Raw genomic sequence first — 20,085 nt, 5'->3', positions numbered from 1 at the left:
ATGCCTTGGGATTAAGTGCATGCTTCTGAAACCCACATCTCTGGCAATCCATAGCACACATTTAACACTTTACTCACCTCTGGCACACTGTTACAGTCTTTGCACAACCTAGCAAAATTCCCTATTCTTCTGTAGTTCCTGCATTTCACTCTCATGGCAGGACACGCCTTGGGATTAAGTGCATGCTTCTGAAACCCACATCTCTGGCTATCCATAGCACACACTTAACACTTGTCTCACCCTCTGGCACACTGTTGCAGGCTTTTCACAAGCTAGTGAAAATCCCCATTCTTCTGTACTTCCTGCATTTCACTCTCATGGCAGGGCATGCCTTGGGATTAAGTGCATGCTTCTGAAACCCACATCTCTGGCAATCCATAGCACACACTTCACACTTGACTCACCCTCTGGCACACTGTTGCAGGCTTTTCACAAGCTAGCGAAAATTACCATTCTTCTGTACTTCCTGCATTTCACTCTCATGGCAAGACACACCTTGGGATTAGGTGCATGCTTCTGAAACCCACATCTCTGGCAAGGCTCCTTACCCATCACTTGTTGATGAACTTTATTTCTTCCCCCTGGCAGAAGTACCTCTTTACTGCACATACTTTCATACATGCCAACCCTCCCAATTTAGGCGGGAGACTCCCGATTTCGCAGTGAAAAATATTGCTATTTTTCACAGTCTCCCGCCTCAAATAACTGTAGCGCCAATGCATTGCTATGGGGAAATGTGTGTCTCCTGATTTCCCTGTGGAAATCTCCCTCCCAGGCGCGTCTGAATTTTGGCATGTATGTACTTTAGCCACATCCTCGCCTGTCTCCGTAACACACCCCACTATCTTTTACCACTTGCGTGCTTTCCTTTCCATTTTTAGCATTCACTTCCTTCAAGCACCTAATATGGTATGATAGGTTATTTATAACGCGCTTAATACCCAGAGGTTTCTAAGTGCGGAACCGAGGATCGAACCGGTGTTGCTCGACAAGACGTGCAAGACGAGCAATTTGCTCCTGAGCTATCCTCCCGAGACTGCATGTTAAATCCATCCCCTTGGCAATGCTCAATGCCTCCTGTAAAGGAGGGTTCTTCATTTGCCACAACCATTACTGGACTTGGGATTGGATGTGTGCATCATTAATTGAGCCCGGAAGTACTCACCCTCCCTCCCCGTAAACTCACATGATGCCAACAGCCATCACAAATCAGATACACATGAATCCACAGATTCACCAATCGCTTGCTTATTAGAAAATAATGTGTACCTTTGCAGCACAATGTAAAAGTGTTTGCCATACTGAGCCTCAAGCGGCCTCATTCCGTTAGCATACAAACCATCACCATGTTCACCATCCGGTAACGTTGTAATCACCATCACTGCCTCTACCCCCACACAACACATGAGGATTGAAAACTTCCTTTTAACAGAGAATCTCTCAAAGCCTGATGCCAGAGAATAAAGATTACCCCTGCTAGCTTTGCATGGAGTATTAATTCTATTAAAGACTAGGAGGCGAGCAGTATGCTTCAACTTCATTTATTACTACTTCAGCAATTTCAAGAAACTATAACCAAAAACAACAACATTGAAATGTCCCGAGTGACTTTTCCACTTTTGAACTACGAATCCCATAGTCTCTGTAGTCCTTTCACTCTCCAGCTCAGCTATGACCACTTCCTGTCCTTGAGCTCCTCCTCTCTTTTACTTCCTCTGAATGTCACTTTAACCATTAAAACTTCTTGTCCCGCCAACTGAGCGAAGACTTTTTCCACTCCAACTGGTTGCCACGTCCTCAGGCTGCACTCTCGCCTTCTCCTTACGAGCCACCTCGCTCAATTATTCTTCTGCTCTTCCCCTAAGGAAAATACAAAATAGAGTATCAGGGTGGAGTCCAGCTTTGTTATCATATCATCACCAAATATGCATACAAAACATATGATTAACAAATAACAGTGGGTGGGAACTAATGCTCGCCCCCTAGTCTTTAATAGAATTAATACTCCCTTCCCAACTAACAAGGGCAATCTTTATTCTATGGCAAGACTGGAGGCGAGCATTATGTTTGTTCAAAGCTGTCCCAATACTTCCGCAGCTATATTCTCAGAGGGCTTAAAGTAAAATTCTCTAAAGGTCCTATCATTAGCCCAGTCTGCTGCTGACATGATTTCTTGCAAGGACATCCCTGCTGTATATGCTTTAGACGCCATGGCTCCTCTTACGGAGTGAGCTCCAAACTTCCGCAAGTCAATCCCTGCTGCTTGCATTACCTCCCTGACCCATCTCGCAATGGTCACTGTCTTTATAGCATGGAAAGGCTTCCTACGCGATATTAGCAACTGAGTAGTACTCACTGCTCTATTCTCTGCTATCCTAGCTTCGTATTCCTTGATGAAGCTTGCTACACACCATTTGATATTATTCGGGAAATATGGATAATGCACTGATGAAGTGCCTGTCTTAGTCCTCTGCAGTACCGCAAAGGTCACTCCTTCCGGCCCAAATGCCCTTCTATTAATCTCTAACGCTTTGATATCTGATACGCGTTTACAAAATATGAGGCACAGCTTGCCTGACAGTTGCTTGAGAGATAAGTATCTGTTAGCTGGCCAAATCTCTAATAGTCACAAGACTATCGTCATGGCCCATAAAACTTTATATTTAGGTTCCGGTGGAACTTTAAACATAGCTCCTCTTATGAGCCTGCTTACTACTGGGTGTTCTCCTGCTGGCACTCCTTCGATCGGTAAGTGTCCTGCTGAGATGGCCGATCTGTACACTCCTATGGTGCGGAATGCTTTCCCGTCTTGCAGGAGCTGTGCTAGGAAATTCAGTATAGCTACTACAGGTGCCGAAATGGGATGAAAATCTCTCCTTCTACACCAGCTAGTCCACTTGGCCCAAGCCGCATCGTAGCTCCTCCTAGTCGATGGAGCCCAGGATTCTGCGATGAGCTCTGCAGCCTGCATCGAAATGCCTGGCAGTCCCATCATTTCCTGATATCCTGCACGCGATGAGCGGGAGTGTCCCTCTCACTCTCAGGGGATGACACTGTCCAGCTGAGTTTGTGAGGAGTCGCTCTCCTTTGGGGAGGACTCTCGGCAGATCTATCAGATGTTCCATCAGTGTCGGGAACCATACTTGTGATTTCCACAATGGCGCGACTATCACTAGCTCCGATTTCTCCCTCCGACATTTCGCTAGCACTGTGCTCAGCATCATGAAAGGAGGGAATGCGTAATGGGGTCCGCCTGCCCAATCCTGCAGGAATGCGTCTGTTCCACTTGCGTCTGGGTCTAATCGCCAGCTGAAGTAGCTGGTTGTCTGCGCGTTGAGGTGAGACGCAAACAGATCTGTTTGTATCGGACACCACTTCCGATCCAGTATCTGTGAGGTATCGGGAATTCCAGTCTGCCACCACGTTCAGTGCTCCGGGCAAGTATTCTGCTGTCACTGACGTTCCTGTCTGTAGGCAATAGTGCCAGAAATCCTTTGCTAGCTCCGCTAACATTCTGGATCTCATTCCGCCTAAGTGGTTTATGTAACAAACTGCCGAGATGTTTTCCATCTTCAACAGTACGCATGACTTCACTTTGTCTCTCGTGAAGGTCTTTCTCGCGAAGGAGCCCGCTAGAAGCTCCAGACAGTTTATGTGTAAGTCTAACTCCTTCTCGCTCCACTTGCCTCCTGTCTGTAAACTCTCCGCAGCGTGCTCCACAGCCTAGTCGGCTGGCGTCCGACTCTATCACCAGGTCTGGAAGGTCTCCGTAAATGGCACGCCCATTCCAGGGATCCATATTCTGCAACCACCATTCCAGTTCTGTGATGGACTCCTGGTTGTCATGAACCATCGAACTCGCCCCTTCTGGGCTTCCTGGTCCCTGTCACGCCGGGCCTTACACTCCATAATACTACCAACATGGTGGCAAGCTCAGCACGCTGCTCGCCAGTCTTCACGTTCTACGCAGTGTCCTCTATAAAGAAGCCACACCCCCGCGGCCCTGCGCATCTCAACGCTGCTGCTAGCTGTGATCGGACGTGTGTTCCCAACTCCTCTAGCGCTACTTGCTATTCCCTGGCTCCTGGATTCCCTTCTTCCGACTTCTTCCTTCTTTCTACTTCCCAGAATCTCTGTGCCGCTTCCGCGCACCCCCAATACCTTCTTCTCCTGGAGTTTCCTGTGATCCTGGACATCGAAGCTGAACGTAATCTGGAAGCCGAGGACGGCGAGCGGGCTTATTTAAGTCTCGGATCATACGAAAGAAGACTCCACCCAAGGAGGACATCAGGCAACATAGACAGGTGAGAAGGGGGGAAACTTGTGACACTGGTCCAACAGTATCACGATAGTGTAAGGGACCTGGAAATATGGCTTGTATAGAGGCTGCTAAGAGGCCCACTATTCTTGCGAGGACCCTCAGCGAAATCACTTTCTTCCTTAGACATATCCTGATCTCTCTTTTGATATCTCGAATCTTCCTTGCTGGAAGTTCCAGCGTGGCTTTCTTTGTGTCTAATACAAAACCGAGGAAATCTTGCCTCTGTGCTGGCTTGGTATGTGATTTCTCTACGTTCACTAGAAAGCCTAGTGACAGTAATAGGTCTTGAACCCACTTCGTCTGATATTCTAGCGCTCCCAGATCCTCTGCTAGGAGCAGGATGTCGTCCAGGTATATTATCAATCTTATCCGTTTCTCTCGGATTGCTGCTGCTACGGGCTTCATCAGCTTGGTGAAAGCCCAGGGTGCTGACACAAGCCCGAAGGGCATTGTCCTGAATTGCCAGAGCTGCCTCTTCCAGTGAAAAGCCAAGAATCTCCTGAATTGCTCCTGCACTAGTATCGTCAGGTAAGCGTCTTTTAAGTCTAGCCTCGTCAGCCAGTCCCCCTGTCTCAGGGAGTCTCTGAGTTGGTGGATCCCTTCCATCTTGAAATTATGGTAGACGATCCACACATTCAGCTCCTTCAGATTTATTACAGGCCTTACTTTCTCCTTCCTGTAGATGAGAAACATGTTGCTTATGAAACTCGGGGTTACTGGTCACCTCTCTATAACTCTTTTCTTTGCTAGGAGCGATAGCTTGGTATTTAGAGATTCCTTCTCTGCTATTGCTGGCACAGGCGCTGGGGTATTTGGATTTCCACTGGTGTATGTATAAATTCTATCTGCAGACCTCTGACGGTTTGCAAAATCCAGGCATCGCTGGAAAGCGCGCGCCAGTTTCCCCAGAACATACTGGTCCTCCCTTCTACTGGGGGGTAGGCAATCACCCTTACCTGGTGTAAATCCTTGGCTTCGTCCGAAACCTCTGCCTCTGCGCCCTCTGGTGTTACGGCCTCTGGCAGGGAAGAATGCATCCTGCTTTCGGTTATCCCAGTATTGGGCTCTATGATTAGGGGGTCTTCTCCCTCCTTGTTGGCGACCATTGTGCGACCCCTGTAACGGCCGGTCCCGGCAAACACTCTATGCGGGAAGATCTTTCGAATGGATGCCTGGGCTTTCTCCAGCGATGTGTAAGTGCCCACGAAGCGGCCCATTTCCTTTCCGAAAGTTTCTCTGAATAGGAGGCCCTGAGCTGCTTCTCCCGCTTCATAGGATGGTAGGTCGCTGAATTTCGAGTCTATTTTTAGGCTTCTGGGTCTACTTCCTCCCCTGTGTCTTTCGCTCTTTCTGCCAAGTCCATGATCTTAGCGAGCGGGCCAGCCAGGTCTAGCACTTTCTCCTGGCAACTCTTCCATGACCTGTCTATATCTTTCCGAGGGTCCTTGCTGGTCTTAGAAACAAAAGTACGCATTTTGGGGTCTAGTCCGGGGGTCTCTGCCACCTTCCCTGGCAGGTCCGGGCGCGGGTATTCTACCCGGAGGCACTGTCTAACCTCCTTGTCTAAGGCCTTTCTCAGCCTCGCTGTCATGTATTGTGCCACTCGTGGAGATGGCTGCCAGTCGGATGATCTCGGATTACGTATGCTCTCCGGATCAAACATGTCATCTTGCTCCTCCTCGAGGTGCTTCTCCTTGTGGGTTCTTTTCCCCCTTCTGGGCTTTATCCATTCTTCTTCTACTGGCTCTTCTGACTCTTGAGGGGAGAGGTCCCCTTCCACTGGCTCTTCTTCCGAGCCTAGGTCTTCTTCTCCTTCATAGTCTTCCCCAGGAGTGGGGGTCGTGAGGTCCGGCACTGCCTGACGCTGCAAATAGGCTTCCTTCAGCTTTGCGAAGGAGTCGGCGACCTCCTGGGCCTTATCTTTTGCCCCTTCCATAGGGCCCTGGGGGTCTGCAGAGGCTTTCCTCTTGCGGGCCTGAGTACTCCCCTTATACCCTGCTCCAGAGGGTTTGGTGGGCGTGCGGTTTGTCCTCATGGTGCAATCTTTGGGTTGGTGAAGCATTGCTTCTAATGTTTCCAGTCTTTCCTGACCCCTTGTGCCACAGCATCTACTAGGGAATGCCCCAGTACCTCCTTGAAGCTGGCGGCTAAGTCCAATGACTGTTCCACCTCGCTCCATTCGAACTCCGACATGGTTAGGAGAGTGCTGTGTGCCTGTATACCTGATGCAGGTGTTTTTGCCGCCCACTTCGCTAGTAGATTACCTTACTCGGGCTGGAACCCTAGTGTCTTTTTATTTATTATTATTTTTTTTTTTGTGTGGCTGCACCAGACTTTTTGTGGATCTTAATGTCTGTGATGGCTTACTGCTCTCTGCCCTTTTTCTCTTTTCAGTCTGAGGCTCACAGTCTCCTGTGTGCAGGATACTTCAGGCAGTACCAGGCACTGCTCCTTTGCCTCTCTTCAAACTGGGCTGGGCTCAGAGTCTCTTTGTAAGCAGTGCTTCTGCTTAAGCGTGAATGCGCTTCTTGCGCTCCTTCTTATATTAATGAACTTTGTTGAACAACGTTAGGCATGTGGGCGTTCATCGAAGTGCTCCAGCTCATGTCGCAATTGTAATGCGGCACGGAGTCAGGCACGTCAGACTCCGGCCCCACCTTCGCGAGGGTCGGGGCCGGAGCGGGCCGTGTGCCTTTCCCTCAAGCGACAGCCTGCGAGGCGCGCATCGGCACTCGGCTCCGCTTCCCCAAAGGAGGGGGCCTAAGCAGCCCTGCTCTGCCTTCTGACAGCTACACGGGCTAATTACTTGTCCCCTGAGGTGCCGGTTATATGGCACAGGGCCGTAGCACCGCCAGAGCTGTTACCTGCAATAAAAATTGAGAGCTACTACGATACTTAGGCGCCGCAATGAACGGTGAGCGGCCGTATGTCATTATGTCTGTCTGCGCCAGTCTGACTATCGCCTATTATGGCAAACATCCTATCGTCTAACTTTCATATCATGCTGCATTAAGCTCATCTCTGCAATTCTTATGCTATATATATAAATCCTATAATAGTCTATGACCTAAAGCCTGCTTTCTATAGGTATACTGTGAGGAAAAGAAAATGCCACTTATCTGCTTGAAGAGCAGTAAAAGAAGAGGAGGAGTTCAGGGACAGGAAGTGGTCATAGCTGGGCTGGAGAGTGAAAGGACTACAGAGACTATGGGATTCGTAGTTCAAAAGTGGAAAAGTCACTTGGGACATTTCAATGTTGTTGTTTTTGGTTATAGTTTGTTGAAACTGCTGAAAAGTAGTAATAAATGAAGTTGAAGCATAATGCTGGCCTCCAGTCTCACCATAGAATAGCACTTAAAAAGATCTTTCCAGTCCACCCATAGGGCTGGCAGCTCACGAGAGGTTGCCAAAAATGGGGAGGGAGGTCTAAATGCTGCATTACAATGCCCAGTGGACTAACGGTCTAAAAATACCAATGACCACAAAACTGAAATACGAAAGAAAGATATGCCTCGCCCTAGTAGGCGCAATTACCAATTCGCCCCAGCCTCCGCCCCCTCAGAACGTGTTCAGGCAGGAGCAACCTCTCACTACCACAACAATGTCCCAGTATAATTAAATATCCATTGCCTGCTACAAACGAGCAAAAACAAATCACACGTGCAAGTTATTCAAAACAGTGGCAGGATGAATTCCCACTACCCTCCGAACAGTCTAGCCTCCAGAACAGGCTCCTTTGTTTGCAGCAGGCTCTATGTGGCCTGACCTAGCTATGGTACAGCTATGGATCACATAGACAAAGGGCCTCATTACAACCCAGGCGCTAAGTGGTTAAAAACGCCATAAAAAGCTGCGGCGCCGTTAACCACTTAGCGCCTTACTACCAGGTCCCTTTGCGGGACACGACCTGAACGGCTGGTCTAGACCAGCCGTTAAAGTAGGGGCTCGCAAAGGGGCCCGCAAAGGGACTCTCGAGGTAAGTACGGTACCGCAATTTGCGGTACCGTTAATACCGCCTTCCGCATTCCCATTGAGCCCTATGGGGCAAAAATGGGCATGGGGAAGGGCCATGGGGAAATGGGGAAATACCACCCCACCAACCTTGGAATGGGGTGGTATTTCCCCATTTCACCATGGCGGACTTGTTACAACACCGGCACCAACCATGGTGCTAATAGTGCCATGGTTTAGCGCTGGTGTTGTAATGAGGGCCAAAGTCTGCTTATTACTGCCTGACCAAAATATGGCGTCTTTTTCAACCATGTGCTGCCTGGCATGAAGGTGGCACCTCACCATTCAAATACACACAATGTCATGCGCGGCAGCCTGACTGTGGGATGGCTAATGAAGTGCACACTGCCACAGTGTAGCTGCAGGCAGCAGTGAAGCGAATATGTGTGATGCTAAAACCAGGCAACTGCATGCACAGATTGTGAAACACCAACAGTGCTGCTCTAACACCTGGGTGTATATGCAGCAGGCCCAAATTCCACCTCAGAGGGCCCACCACCCCCTTGGCAGCTTGGCCCTATCTGCAACGTAAGCAGGCAAGCATATGATGGAATTAGCCCCGACATGGGCTCCCTTGCCAAATATTCCTGTCTCCTGAGCCCTGAAATGAGCTCTGATGTCAGAGGCCCTTAAGTAGTGGTCTCCCCACTAAGCCTCCTCATGGGAAAACACAGGAGCCCCAAGAATTGAAGAATGGGAGAGGGTGCACAGCTTGTTTCTTTGGTTTTGATTGAATTAGTATCTGTTGAGTATACTCTTAGATTTACTTCGAAGGGTGCAGCCCATTATACTGTGTCACCGTGTGGGACACACGTTATGTGCTGAAGGAGAAAGGACCTAGGCTAGTTATCCATCGGTGTGGGCCGCACACCTAAATTTCCCCAATAGGGTTAAAACATTTGATTTAGATTGTAAATGACAGTAAAGCCATCTTCAGTAAAGTTGCTTCAAAGTACTTTTATTTTGCAAGTTATTATTTTGTTCAAACTTTCCTTTAGTTAACAAATGGTTAAACTTCACCAATTCGTTTTGTGCTGATGCAATGGCAAAGGAAATTAACCTAGGGCTAATGCATTTCGGAAAGGTAACTTTCCTTCTTCAGAGCCAGGTTAAATGTACAAAAACATATACAAAAAAATCTTTCTGTTAGAACATTTGGAAAAACATCAGATATATATGCATTCAGAAGAACAGGGTACCCACAATTGACAAACACGTATATGTAGACAGAGAGAAGAGAACATTGTCAGTGATTTGTAAACATAACATTGCACGTATACGGTATATATTTTAGTTTTGTGAAGCCTGGTATAACCCGAAAATCAAGTTGTACTTCAGTGAAAGTTTACATTAGTTCTGATTATTGTTTCACTTAATCTCTTGTGGTAAAGTATTCTGGGAGATGAAACTAACTCCTATGTCAGTACTGCCACATGCATTAAACTACTTCACGCTGTGTTATCACTGACCTGAAACAGGTGGCTTCAGTGCATGCCGTTCAAACGTTCCTTCTCAGAACGCTGCAAAATGAAATAGTATGCTGCGTTTAGTCACGATCGCTCGTGGTCGCTTCTAATGCGTGCTTGTCTATGTAAAAGCAGAGCGCTTACTTTGTGAATGTATAGCTCACTCGAGCGAAGTGACCTCCGACGGCGGGTAGCAAGAAAGCTTCACTCGCGTCTGCGTGTGTATATGTTGTGTTGTCATGGTGATGTGAATCTCAAAATGGCGAATCGCGGGTGCATGAAGCGGCCATACTGGAGTGGGCAATTAAAAGAAGTTAAGAATGTGTTAGTACTAATGTATGGCAACTCGGTTGCGTGAACTCGCAGGATGGTACAAATGATACCGGGATGCTCTCTACCCTAATTGGTTGTTGCATGTCTAACGCGTGATGATAACTTGTATTAATACAAGTGTTGAAAAATGAAGAATTGGTACTGTATATGCGAAGAAGACCCTTCTGAAGGGAAACTAAGTGCGCTTATATGGTCATAACTATTTGAAAAGAGAAAGCTATTTGAAACATTTAAAGTCTGTGAAGTATATAACGGGTAACTATGTAGATTAACATGAATAAATACAATATGGTGAATAATTATGCTGAACTTAAACAAAACCGTGCCTTGTCATAGAATGTGTCAAGTTGCTGGTACTAATGCCTGTGAAGTAAATTAAATATAGTCCTGTAAATTACGTAGGGTAGTTAGAGATCAAACCATGTTCTTATTTGTGACTTATAGTAATAGATGGATACCGTATTTACAGGTGCTTACATTCTCAAGAGTGACATGTCTGAAACACAGGTAAGTTGGATGTGTAAAAACAAATACGATTATAAAAAACTGTTAAGATCAAACTCATCGTTCATTCCTCGAGGTGACAATGATTCCAGTCTATCAATCCAGAAGGATTCTCTTTGCTGTCTCTTCTTCTTAGTGTCCATGCAGGTATTTTCAATGACTTCTAATACTTGGAATTTGTGTTTCCACCCATCAGCGTACCTGCAATTGATATATTCGAGAAAATGGTAATCGCAGATCTAAAAAAAATCAAATATGGAACACCACAAAAGAAGAATTTGAGCAGAGGAGAGATGTCAATGATACGCAATCTATATTCTGATGATAGTATCACCATAAGACCAGCAGATAAGGGGGGAGCATTGGTGATACAGGGCACACAAGACTATGAAAAAGAATGCAAAAGACAGTTGGATGACCAAACAGTCTACTTAAGAATTGAACATGATCCAACCAAAGACATCAGCAACAACTTTTCAATCCTTTTAGACAAGGCGGAAGAGAGAGAAATGATCACAAAGAAAACAAGAGCATTTCTACAGACATCCAGACCAACCATCCCACACTTTTATCTTTTACCAAAGATACATAAAGGATTGACAAACCCACCAGGGAGACCAATAGTGGCGGCCACAGGTGGCATCTTACAACCACTAGGAACTTATATCAACTACTTTCTCAATCCCTTAATACAAAAAACACAAACTTATGTCAAGGACAGTACACACTTCCTTAATATTTTGGAAAGGATACAAATATCTGAGAAAGACATTGGCCCTCATTACGACCCTGGCGGAATTCGGAAAACGATGGCGGAAATGCAATACCGCCATCGAATAGCGCTCGGTGCGACTATGACCCGTCACCGCAAAGTACGAAGCCATTAGCGACACCGCAGTGAACGCCAACGCTAACTGCACCAAGCACGCGCGCGCGCCATGCCAAACCGTAAACACCACCATGGCGCAAGGGTACGCCAATTCCGACCCTAGCGGACATGTACCTAACGCCATCAAGCATGGCGGAATGAACCATTCCGCCATGGTGAGAAGTACGGCATCGCGAATCAACCGTAAACGGCCCCACGCGATATGGCCGGGTACGTGGATTGCAGGGGTGCGCGGGAAGTTCCACACGCGATTAGTCAGGGTACGTGGATTTCAGGGGTGCGCGGGAAGTTCCACACGCGATATGGCCGGGTACGTGGATTGCAGGGGTGCGCGGGAAGTTCCACACGCGATATGGCCGGGTACGTGGATTGCAGGGGTGCGCGGGAAGTTCCACACGCGATATGGCCGGGTACGTGGATTTCAGGGGTGCGCGGGAAGTTCCACACGCGATATGGCCGGGTACGTGGATTGCAGGGGTGCGCGGGAAGTTCCACACGCGATATGGCCGGGTACGTGGATTACAGGGGTGCGCGGGAAGTTCCACACGCGATTAGTCAGGGTACGTGGATTGCAGGGGTGCGCGGGAAGTTCCACACGCGATATGGCCGGGTACGTGGATTTCAGGGGTGCGCGGGAAGTTCCACACGCGATATGGCCGGGTACGTGGATTGCAGGGGTGCGCGGGAAGTTCCACACGCGATTAGTCAGGGTACGTGGATTTCAGGGGTGCGCGGGAAGTACCACACGCGATATGGCCGGGTACGTGGATTTCAGGGGTGCGCGGGAAGTTCCACACGCGATATGGCCGGGTACGTGGATTGCAGGGGTGCGCGGGAAGTTCCACACGCGATATGGCCGGGTACGTGGATTTCAGGGGTGCGCGGGAAGTTCCACACGCGATATGGCCGGGTACGTGGATTGCAGGGGTGCGCGGGAAGTTCCACACGCGATATGGCCGGGTACGTGGATTGCAGGGGTGCGCGGGAAGTTCCACACGCGATTAGTCAGGGTACGTGGATTTCAGGGGTGCGCGGGAAGTTCCACACGCGATATGGCCGGGTACGTGGATTTCAGGGGTGCGCGGGAAGTTCCACACGCGATATGGCCGGGTACGTGGATTTCAGGGGTGCGCGGGAAGTTCCACACGCGATATGGCCGGGTACGTGGATTGCAGGGGTGCACGGGAAGTTCCACACGCGATTAGTCAGGGTACGTGGATTTCAGGGGTGCGCGGGAAGTTCCACACGCGATATGGCCGGGTACGTGGATTGCAGGGGTGCGCGGGAAGTTCCACACGCGATTAGTCAGGGTATGTGGATTTCAGGGGTGCGCGGGAAGTTCCACACGCGATATGGCCGGGTACGTGGATTGCAGGGGTGCGCGGGAAGTTCCACACGCGATATGGCCGGGTACGTGGATTTCAGGGGTGCGCGGGAAGTTCCACACGCGATATGGCCGGGTACGTGGATTTCAGGGGTGCGCGGGAAGTTCCACACGCGATATGGCCGGGTACGTGGATTGCAGGGGTGCGCGGGAAGTTCCACACGCGATATGGCCGGGTACGTGGATTTCAGGGGTGCGCGGGAAGTTCCACACGCGATATGGCCGGGTACGTGGATTTCAGGGGTGCGCGGGAAGTTCCACACGCGATATGGCCGGGTACGTGGATTGCAGGGGTGCGCGGGAAGTTCCACACGCGATTAGTCAGGGTACGTGGATTTCAGGGGTGCGCGGGAAGTTCCACACGCGATATGGCCGGGTACGTGGATTGCAGGGGTGCGCGGGAAGTTCCACACGCGATATGGCCGGGTACGTGGATTTCAGGGGTGCGCGGGAAGTTCCACACGCGATATGGCCGGGTACGTGGATTTCAGGGGTGCGCGGGAAGTTCCACACGCGATATGGCCGGGTACGTGGATTGCAGGGGTGCGCGGGAAGTTCCACACGCGATATGGCCGGGTACGTGGATTTCAGGGGTGCGCGGGAAGTTCCACACGCGATATGGCCGGGTACGTGGATTGCAGGGGTGCGCGGGAAGTTCCACACGCGATATGGCCGGGTACGTGGATTGCAGGGGTGCGCGGGAAGTTCCACACGCGATTAGTCAGGGTACGTGGATTTCAGGGGTGCGCGGGAAGTTCCACACGCGATATGGCCGGGTACGTGGATTTCAGGGGCGCGCGGGAAGTTCCACACGCGATATGGCCGGGTACGTGGATTTCAGGGGTGCGCGGGAAGTTCCACACGCGATATGGCCGGGTACGTGGATTGCAGGGGTGCGCGGGAAGTTCCACACGCGATATGGCCGGGTACGTGGATTGCAGGGGTGCGCGGGAAGTTCCACACGCGATTAGTCAGGGTACGTGGATTTCAGGGGTGCGCGGGAAGTTCCACACGCGATATGGCCGGGTACGAGGATTTCAGGGGTGCGCGGGAAGTTCCACACGCGATATGGCCGGGTACGTGGATTTCAGGGGTGCGCGGGAAGTTCCACACGCGATATGGCCGGGTACGTGGATTGCAGGGGTGCGCGGGAAGTTCCACACGCGATTAGTCAGGGTACGTGGATTTCAGGGGTGCGCGGGAAGTTCCACACGCGATATGGCCGGGTACGTGGATTGCAGGGGTGCGCGGGAAGTTCCACACGCGATTAGTCAGGGTACGTGGATTTCAGGGGTGCGCGGGAAGTTCCACACGCGATATGGCCGGGTACGTGGATTGCAGGGGTGCGCGGGAAGTTCCACACGCGATATGGCCGGGTACGTGGATTTCAGGGGTGCGCGGGAAGTTCCACACGCGATATGGCCGGGTACGTGGATTTCAGGGGTGCGCGGGAAGTTCCACACGCGATATGGCCGGGTACGTGGATTGCAGGGGTGCGCGGGAAGTTCCACACGCGATATGGCCGGGTACGTGGATTTCAGGGGTGCGCGGGAAGTTCCACACGCGATATGGCCGGGTACGTGGATTTCAGGGGTGCGCGGGAAGTTCCACACGCGATATGGCCGGGTACGTGGATTGCAGGGGTGCGCGGGAAGTTCCACACGCGATTAGTCAGGGTACGTGGATTTCAGGGGTGCGCGGGAAGTTCCACACGCGATATGGCCGGGTACGTGGATTGCAGGGGTGCGCGGGAAGTTCCACACGCGATATGGCCGGGTACGTGGATTTCAGGGGTGCGCGGGAAGTTCCACACGCGATATGGCCGGGTACGTGGATTTCAGGGGTGCGCGGGAAGTTCCACACGCGATATGGCCGGGTACGTGGATTGCAGGGGTGCGCGGGAAGTTCCACATGCGATATGGCCGGGTACGTGGATTTCAGGGGTGCGCGGGAAGTTCCACACGCGATATGGCCGGGTACGTGGATTGCAGGGGTGCGCGGGAAGTTCCACACGCGATTAGTCAGGGTACGTGGATTTCAGGGGTGCGCGGGAAGTTCCACACGCGATATGGCCGGGTACGTGGATTGCAGGGGTGCGCGGGAAGTTCCACACGCGATATGGCCGGGTACGTGGATTTCAGGGGTGCGCGGGAAGTTCCACACGCGATATGGCCGGGTACGTGGATTGCAGGGGTGCGCGGGAAGTTCCACACGCGATTAGTCAGGGTACGTGGATTTCAGGGGTGCGCGGGAAGTTCCACACGCGATATGGCCGGGTACGTGGATTGCAGGGGTGCGCGGGAAGTTCCACACGCGATTAGTCAGGGTACGTGGATTTCAGGGGTGCGCGGGAAGTTCCACACGCGATATGGCCGGGTACGTGGATTGCAGGGGTGCGCGGGAAGTTCCACACGCGATATGGCCGGGTACGTGGATTTCAGGGGTGCGCGGGAAGTACCACACGCGATATGGCCGGGTACGTGGATTTCAGGGGTGCGCAGGAAGTTCCACACGCGATATGGCCGGGTACGTGGATTGCAGGGGTGCGCGGGAAGTTCCACACGCGATTAGTCAGGGTACGTGGATTTCAGGGGTGCGCGGGAAGTTCCACACGCGATATGGCCGGGTACGTGGATTGCAGGGGTGCGCGGGAAGTTCCACACGCGATATGGCCGGGTACGTGGATTTCAGGGGTGCGCGGGAAGTTCCACACGCGATATGGCCGGGTACGTGGATTTCAGGGGTGCGCGGGAAGTTCCACACGCGATATGGCCGGGTACGTGGATTGCAGGGGTGCGCGGGAAGTTCCACACGCGATATGGCCGGGTATGTGGATTTCAGGGGTGCGCGGGAAGTTCCACACGCGATATGGCCGGGTACGTGGATTGCAGGGGTGCGCGGGAAGTTCCACACGCGATATGGCCGGGTACGTGGATTTCAGGGGTGCGCGGGAAGTTCCACACGCGATATGGCCGGGTACGTGGATTTCAGGGGTGCGCGGGAAGTACCACACGCGATATGGCCGGGTACGTGGATTTCAGGGGTGCGCGGGAAGTTCCACACGCGATATGGCTGTGTGCTCCCAGGCATTACCTGTATACCCTCCACGGCCCCTGCAGGCAGCACACACCACAGGGAACTACCCTGCACACCTGCTCATGTCTCCCACCACCCCCACCCCCCATCCACCAGGGACACCCTCCACCAGGCCCCCACCCATGTCTCCCACCACCCCCACCCCCAGCACTGTGGGGAACCTGCCAGCAGGCCCCCACCCATGTACAACCCATGTCTCCCACCACCCCCACCCCCAGCACTGTGGGGAACCTGCCAGCAGGCCCCCACCCATGTCCAACCCATGTCTCCCACCACCCCCACCCCCCATCCACCAGGGACACCCTCCACCAGGCCCCCACCCATGTCTCCCACCACCCCCAGCACTGTGGGGAACCTGCCAGCAGGCCCCCACCCATGTCCAACCCATGTCTCCCACCACCGCCACCCCCCATCCACCAGGGACACCCTCCACCAGGCCCCCACCCATGTCTCCCACCACCCCCACCCCCAGCACTGTGGGGAACCTGCCAGCAGGCCCCCACCCATGTCCAACCCATGTCTCCCTCCACCCCCACCCCCAGCACTGTGGGGAACCTGCCAGCAGGCCCCCACCCATGTCCAACCCATGTCTCCCACCACCCCCACCCCCAGCACTGTGGGGAACCTGCCAGCAGGCCCCCACCCATGTCCAACCCATGTCTCCCACCACCCCCACCCCCAGCACTGTGGGGAACCTGCCAGCAGGCCCCCACCCATGTCCAACCCATGTCTCCCACCACCCCCACCCCCCATCCACCAGGGACACCCTCCACCAGGCCCCCACCCATGTCTCCCACCACCCCCAGCACTGTGGGGAACCTGCCAGCAGGCCCCCACCCATGTCCCCCTGGCCCCAGGTCCTGACGATACACAATCATGGCAGTAATGGCCAGCATACCCAGGCAAGGATTGCATGCACCCACATAGTGAATGCAATCACATGACACAACCCCAAAGGCAAGTATGCAAAAGAACACATGTCTGTCACACACACATACACAATGGGTGCAAGTGAATGTCAAAACCCATATCATGACATGTAAGAAACCAAAGAGAAAATAACACAAGTGTAAGATAATATAAAAATGTATTAAAAACACAAATCAAGTAAACCAATAAAACATACAACTATGTGGCAAAGTAAATAAAAGGTCCATGTCCGAGAACAAAAATGATAAACCAAAAAACAAAGGATTAAAAAATCAATATAATTTGTCCAAAGCAAAACCATGTAGTAGGAAATCAAAGAAAAACCATTACGTCATGGTGTAAACAATAAAAAAATTAAAAAATGTATCTCCCAAAATATAACAATATATACACGAATGTTCCAGGGTCCATGAGCCCAACAGCACAAATGAAACCTAATACTAACTAATAAAATAAATATGTACAAAAAAGTGGCCATTGTCCGAGCGGTCCAAAATAATAAAAATAAATAAAGGAAACCTAGCACTAACTAACTAAAAAACTATATACAAAGGCAGCGGGCTAGTCCTGCGGCTCACTTGGTGATGCTGGCCAGGGCATCCTCGAACTCCATGTCAATGTCCTGGAGGCGGGACTCTGTCCTGGCCCCGAGGTCTCGCAGGGACAACCCCATGTGCTCACCAAAATCCCTGCGAGCCTCCTCGAGGCACTCAGCCCGCCTCAATGCCCGATGCATGGAGATCTCCGCCCTGGCCATGGCGAGCCGCTCCTCTTCCGCCCGCTGCCGCTCCGCACCTATCCGCTGGCCAAACTCCTCCCACACGGAACACACCGCCATGCCAGGGTTGCCCTGCCCTCCGGCCGATGCCTGCCCCTCTGATCTTGATGGCCCTGAGCCATGATGCCTCCCACGTCGAGCCCGCTGCTGCCTCCGACGCCACTGCCTCTGCCAGCACGACGGCATCCAGGCTGATGGTAACCACCGACGCCGTCGTGCACGTGCCCTGCCCGATGATGCCGGCACATCTTCCATCTGCTGGGGTCCACTTGCTGTGTCGTCCACCCCTGCTAGACCTCCGACTCCCAACTGTGGCAGGGATGGGATCCCCACCGAGCTGGCTGCATTGGTCGGGGCAGGTCCACAGGGGGCCATGGTGGCATCTGGGCCGGAAGACGGCAAGGAGAACGACCGTTGGATAGCCTGCACAGAGGAGGAGAGGGCCGTCAGATTGGCCAACACATGCAGGAACCCCCCGAACATGGCCGATCCCAATTGGGCCACGTCGGCACGGTGCACTTCGTGATGACGTGCGTGCTCCTCCCGGGAAGCACGCACGTCATCACGAATCACAGCCGTGCGCATTGCGACCCCAATCAGGACCTGCTCCACGCGGCCAGGGGTTCCCACGGCCGCAGGTGGAGGGGAGTCAGTTGACATGGACATCCCCACTACCTGCGGATGGGCCTGGGACGGGGCATCCCTGCTGGTGCATGGTGGTGCACTCACAGGGTCAGGGACAGCGACATGCACAGGCACCTCCACGGTGACCTGTGCTGCCTCCTGGCCCTGGCCCTGGACTGCACCACTTGCACCAGCAGGGATGCTCCCACCAGGCCCCATGTGTGCACCAGTGTCGGCCTCCTCCTCCTCTGTGCAAACCACCAACCTGGATGGCTCCTCACCGTCTCCCGCCGTAGCAGGCCCCTGTGGGGGCTCACCCACCCCTTCCGCTGCAGCCGTGGGGGCATCCCCGCCGCCTTGCTCCACAGCGCCGTCTCCGCCCTCTTCTTCACTAGCCGCTGCGTAGAGGGAGACAAAGGACACAAGCATCAGGCTACTGTAAAATGGTCCCCTAGACAGGAAGCAATAGCAGATGAGCACCCCTGTCAAAGTACACTTCCATCATGTCCCTCCACAACACATGGGTCAGTCCAGGCAAAACACACACAGTAACAGGCATGGTGCATGCCATGCACATTTCCATGCATGTCCAATTGACTCTTGAAACATTCAATGATATGTGACTCACATGCATCATGGCTCATGCATATCACATGCACACACTTCACCTCAGTCACATCCATCTGGCCCCAAACACAATGAACACAGGCGAAACAAGGGTTAGTTGGGTGCGTCACAGAATCTGTGCATTGTCACACACATGTGTCATGCATCCATGGCATGCACAAGTCACAGACACGCAGGTCAGGCACACAGACATGGCTACCATATATGTACCTGGCATCAGCACCCATCCTTCACCCCCATCCATGTCCAGGTACAGAGACTGGCATGCTCTCATGTCCTAAATCTGCATAGGGCTCCCCATGCCACATTTCAACACATGCAACAACCATGTGGGTCACACATCACTGGTCGCACATGCATTACCATGATGTCCCTGCACACATACATGCATACATGGCCCATGGCACACATACAGGCAAGTATCATAGAACCAGCACACCGCAACATGCCCTGTCTCACACAGTAATGCTTGCACACTTACCGCTCAACTCCAGACGGGCCTCCCTCTCAAGGACCTGGGCGTGGAGCGCTGGGCGTACGCGTTCCAGGACCCTCTTCTGGATGTAACTCATGCGGCCCCGGCCCCCCTCCACGAGGCGCCGGGCCTTCACAAGGGTCCTGGACCTCAAGTCCTCCCAGCGCTTCTTGATCTTCTGGACGTTGCGGGTTGCCACCCCCTCCGCGTTGATGGCAACCACACAGTCGGCCCAGATCCTCTCCCGTCCTTCCTTGCTGGCGCGGGACGATCCAAAGAGGGCATCATACTGCCCCAGGACATGCTCCACCAGGACACCAACTTCGGTGGCAGTGAAGCTGGTGCCCCTCTGCCCCTCTGGCCTGGGGTTGCCACTGGTGCCAGATGTCGAAGTGCCCGACATGGCAACCCCAGAGGCAGGTGTGGGTGGGCAACTGGGTCCTGGGGCTGGGCTGTGGAGCGATGTAATCCCAGTTGGAAGTCTTCAGTTCCAGCAGGGGTGGACACAGCAACTGGACCCCTGCAGATGGCTGATGTGCAGGCACCAAATGGCAGGGCACGGTGGCAGCAGGCAGGCAGGCAGGCAGGCAGCAGCAGATAGCATGTGGGAGGCTGCTCAGGGCACTGGGGGGGCAGTAACTCAGCCT

At 52.6% G+C, this 20,085-nt stretch overlaps 1 pseudogene; it reads right to left on the bottom strand.

Moving 5' to 3' along the window:
• Positions 1 to 20,085, bottom strand: part of LOC138489389 (zinc finger protein 208-like) — a 259,432-nt pseudogene that overhangs the window by 197,440 nt on the left and 41,907 nt on the right.

Source organism: Ambystoma mexicanum, chromosome 9 (assembly GCF_040938575.1).
Source record: "Ambystoma mexicanum isolate Mex_15411 chromosome 9, UKY_AmexF1_1, whole genome shotgun sequence".
Classification (NCBI taxonomy): domain Eukaryota; kingdom Metazoa; phylum Chordata; class Amphibia; order Caudata; family Ambystomatidae; genus Ambystoma; species Ambystoma mexicanum.
The sequence above is the reverse complement of the archived record's forward strand: the minus strand, read 5'-3'. Positions and strand labels throughout refer to the sequence as shown.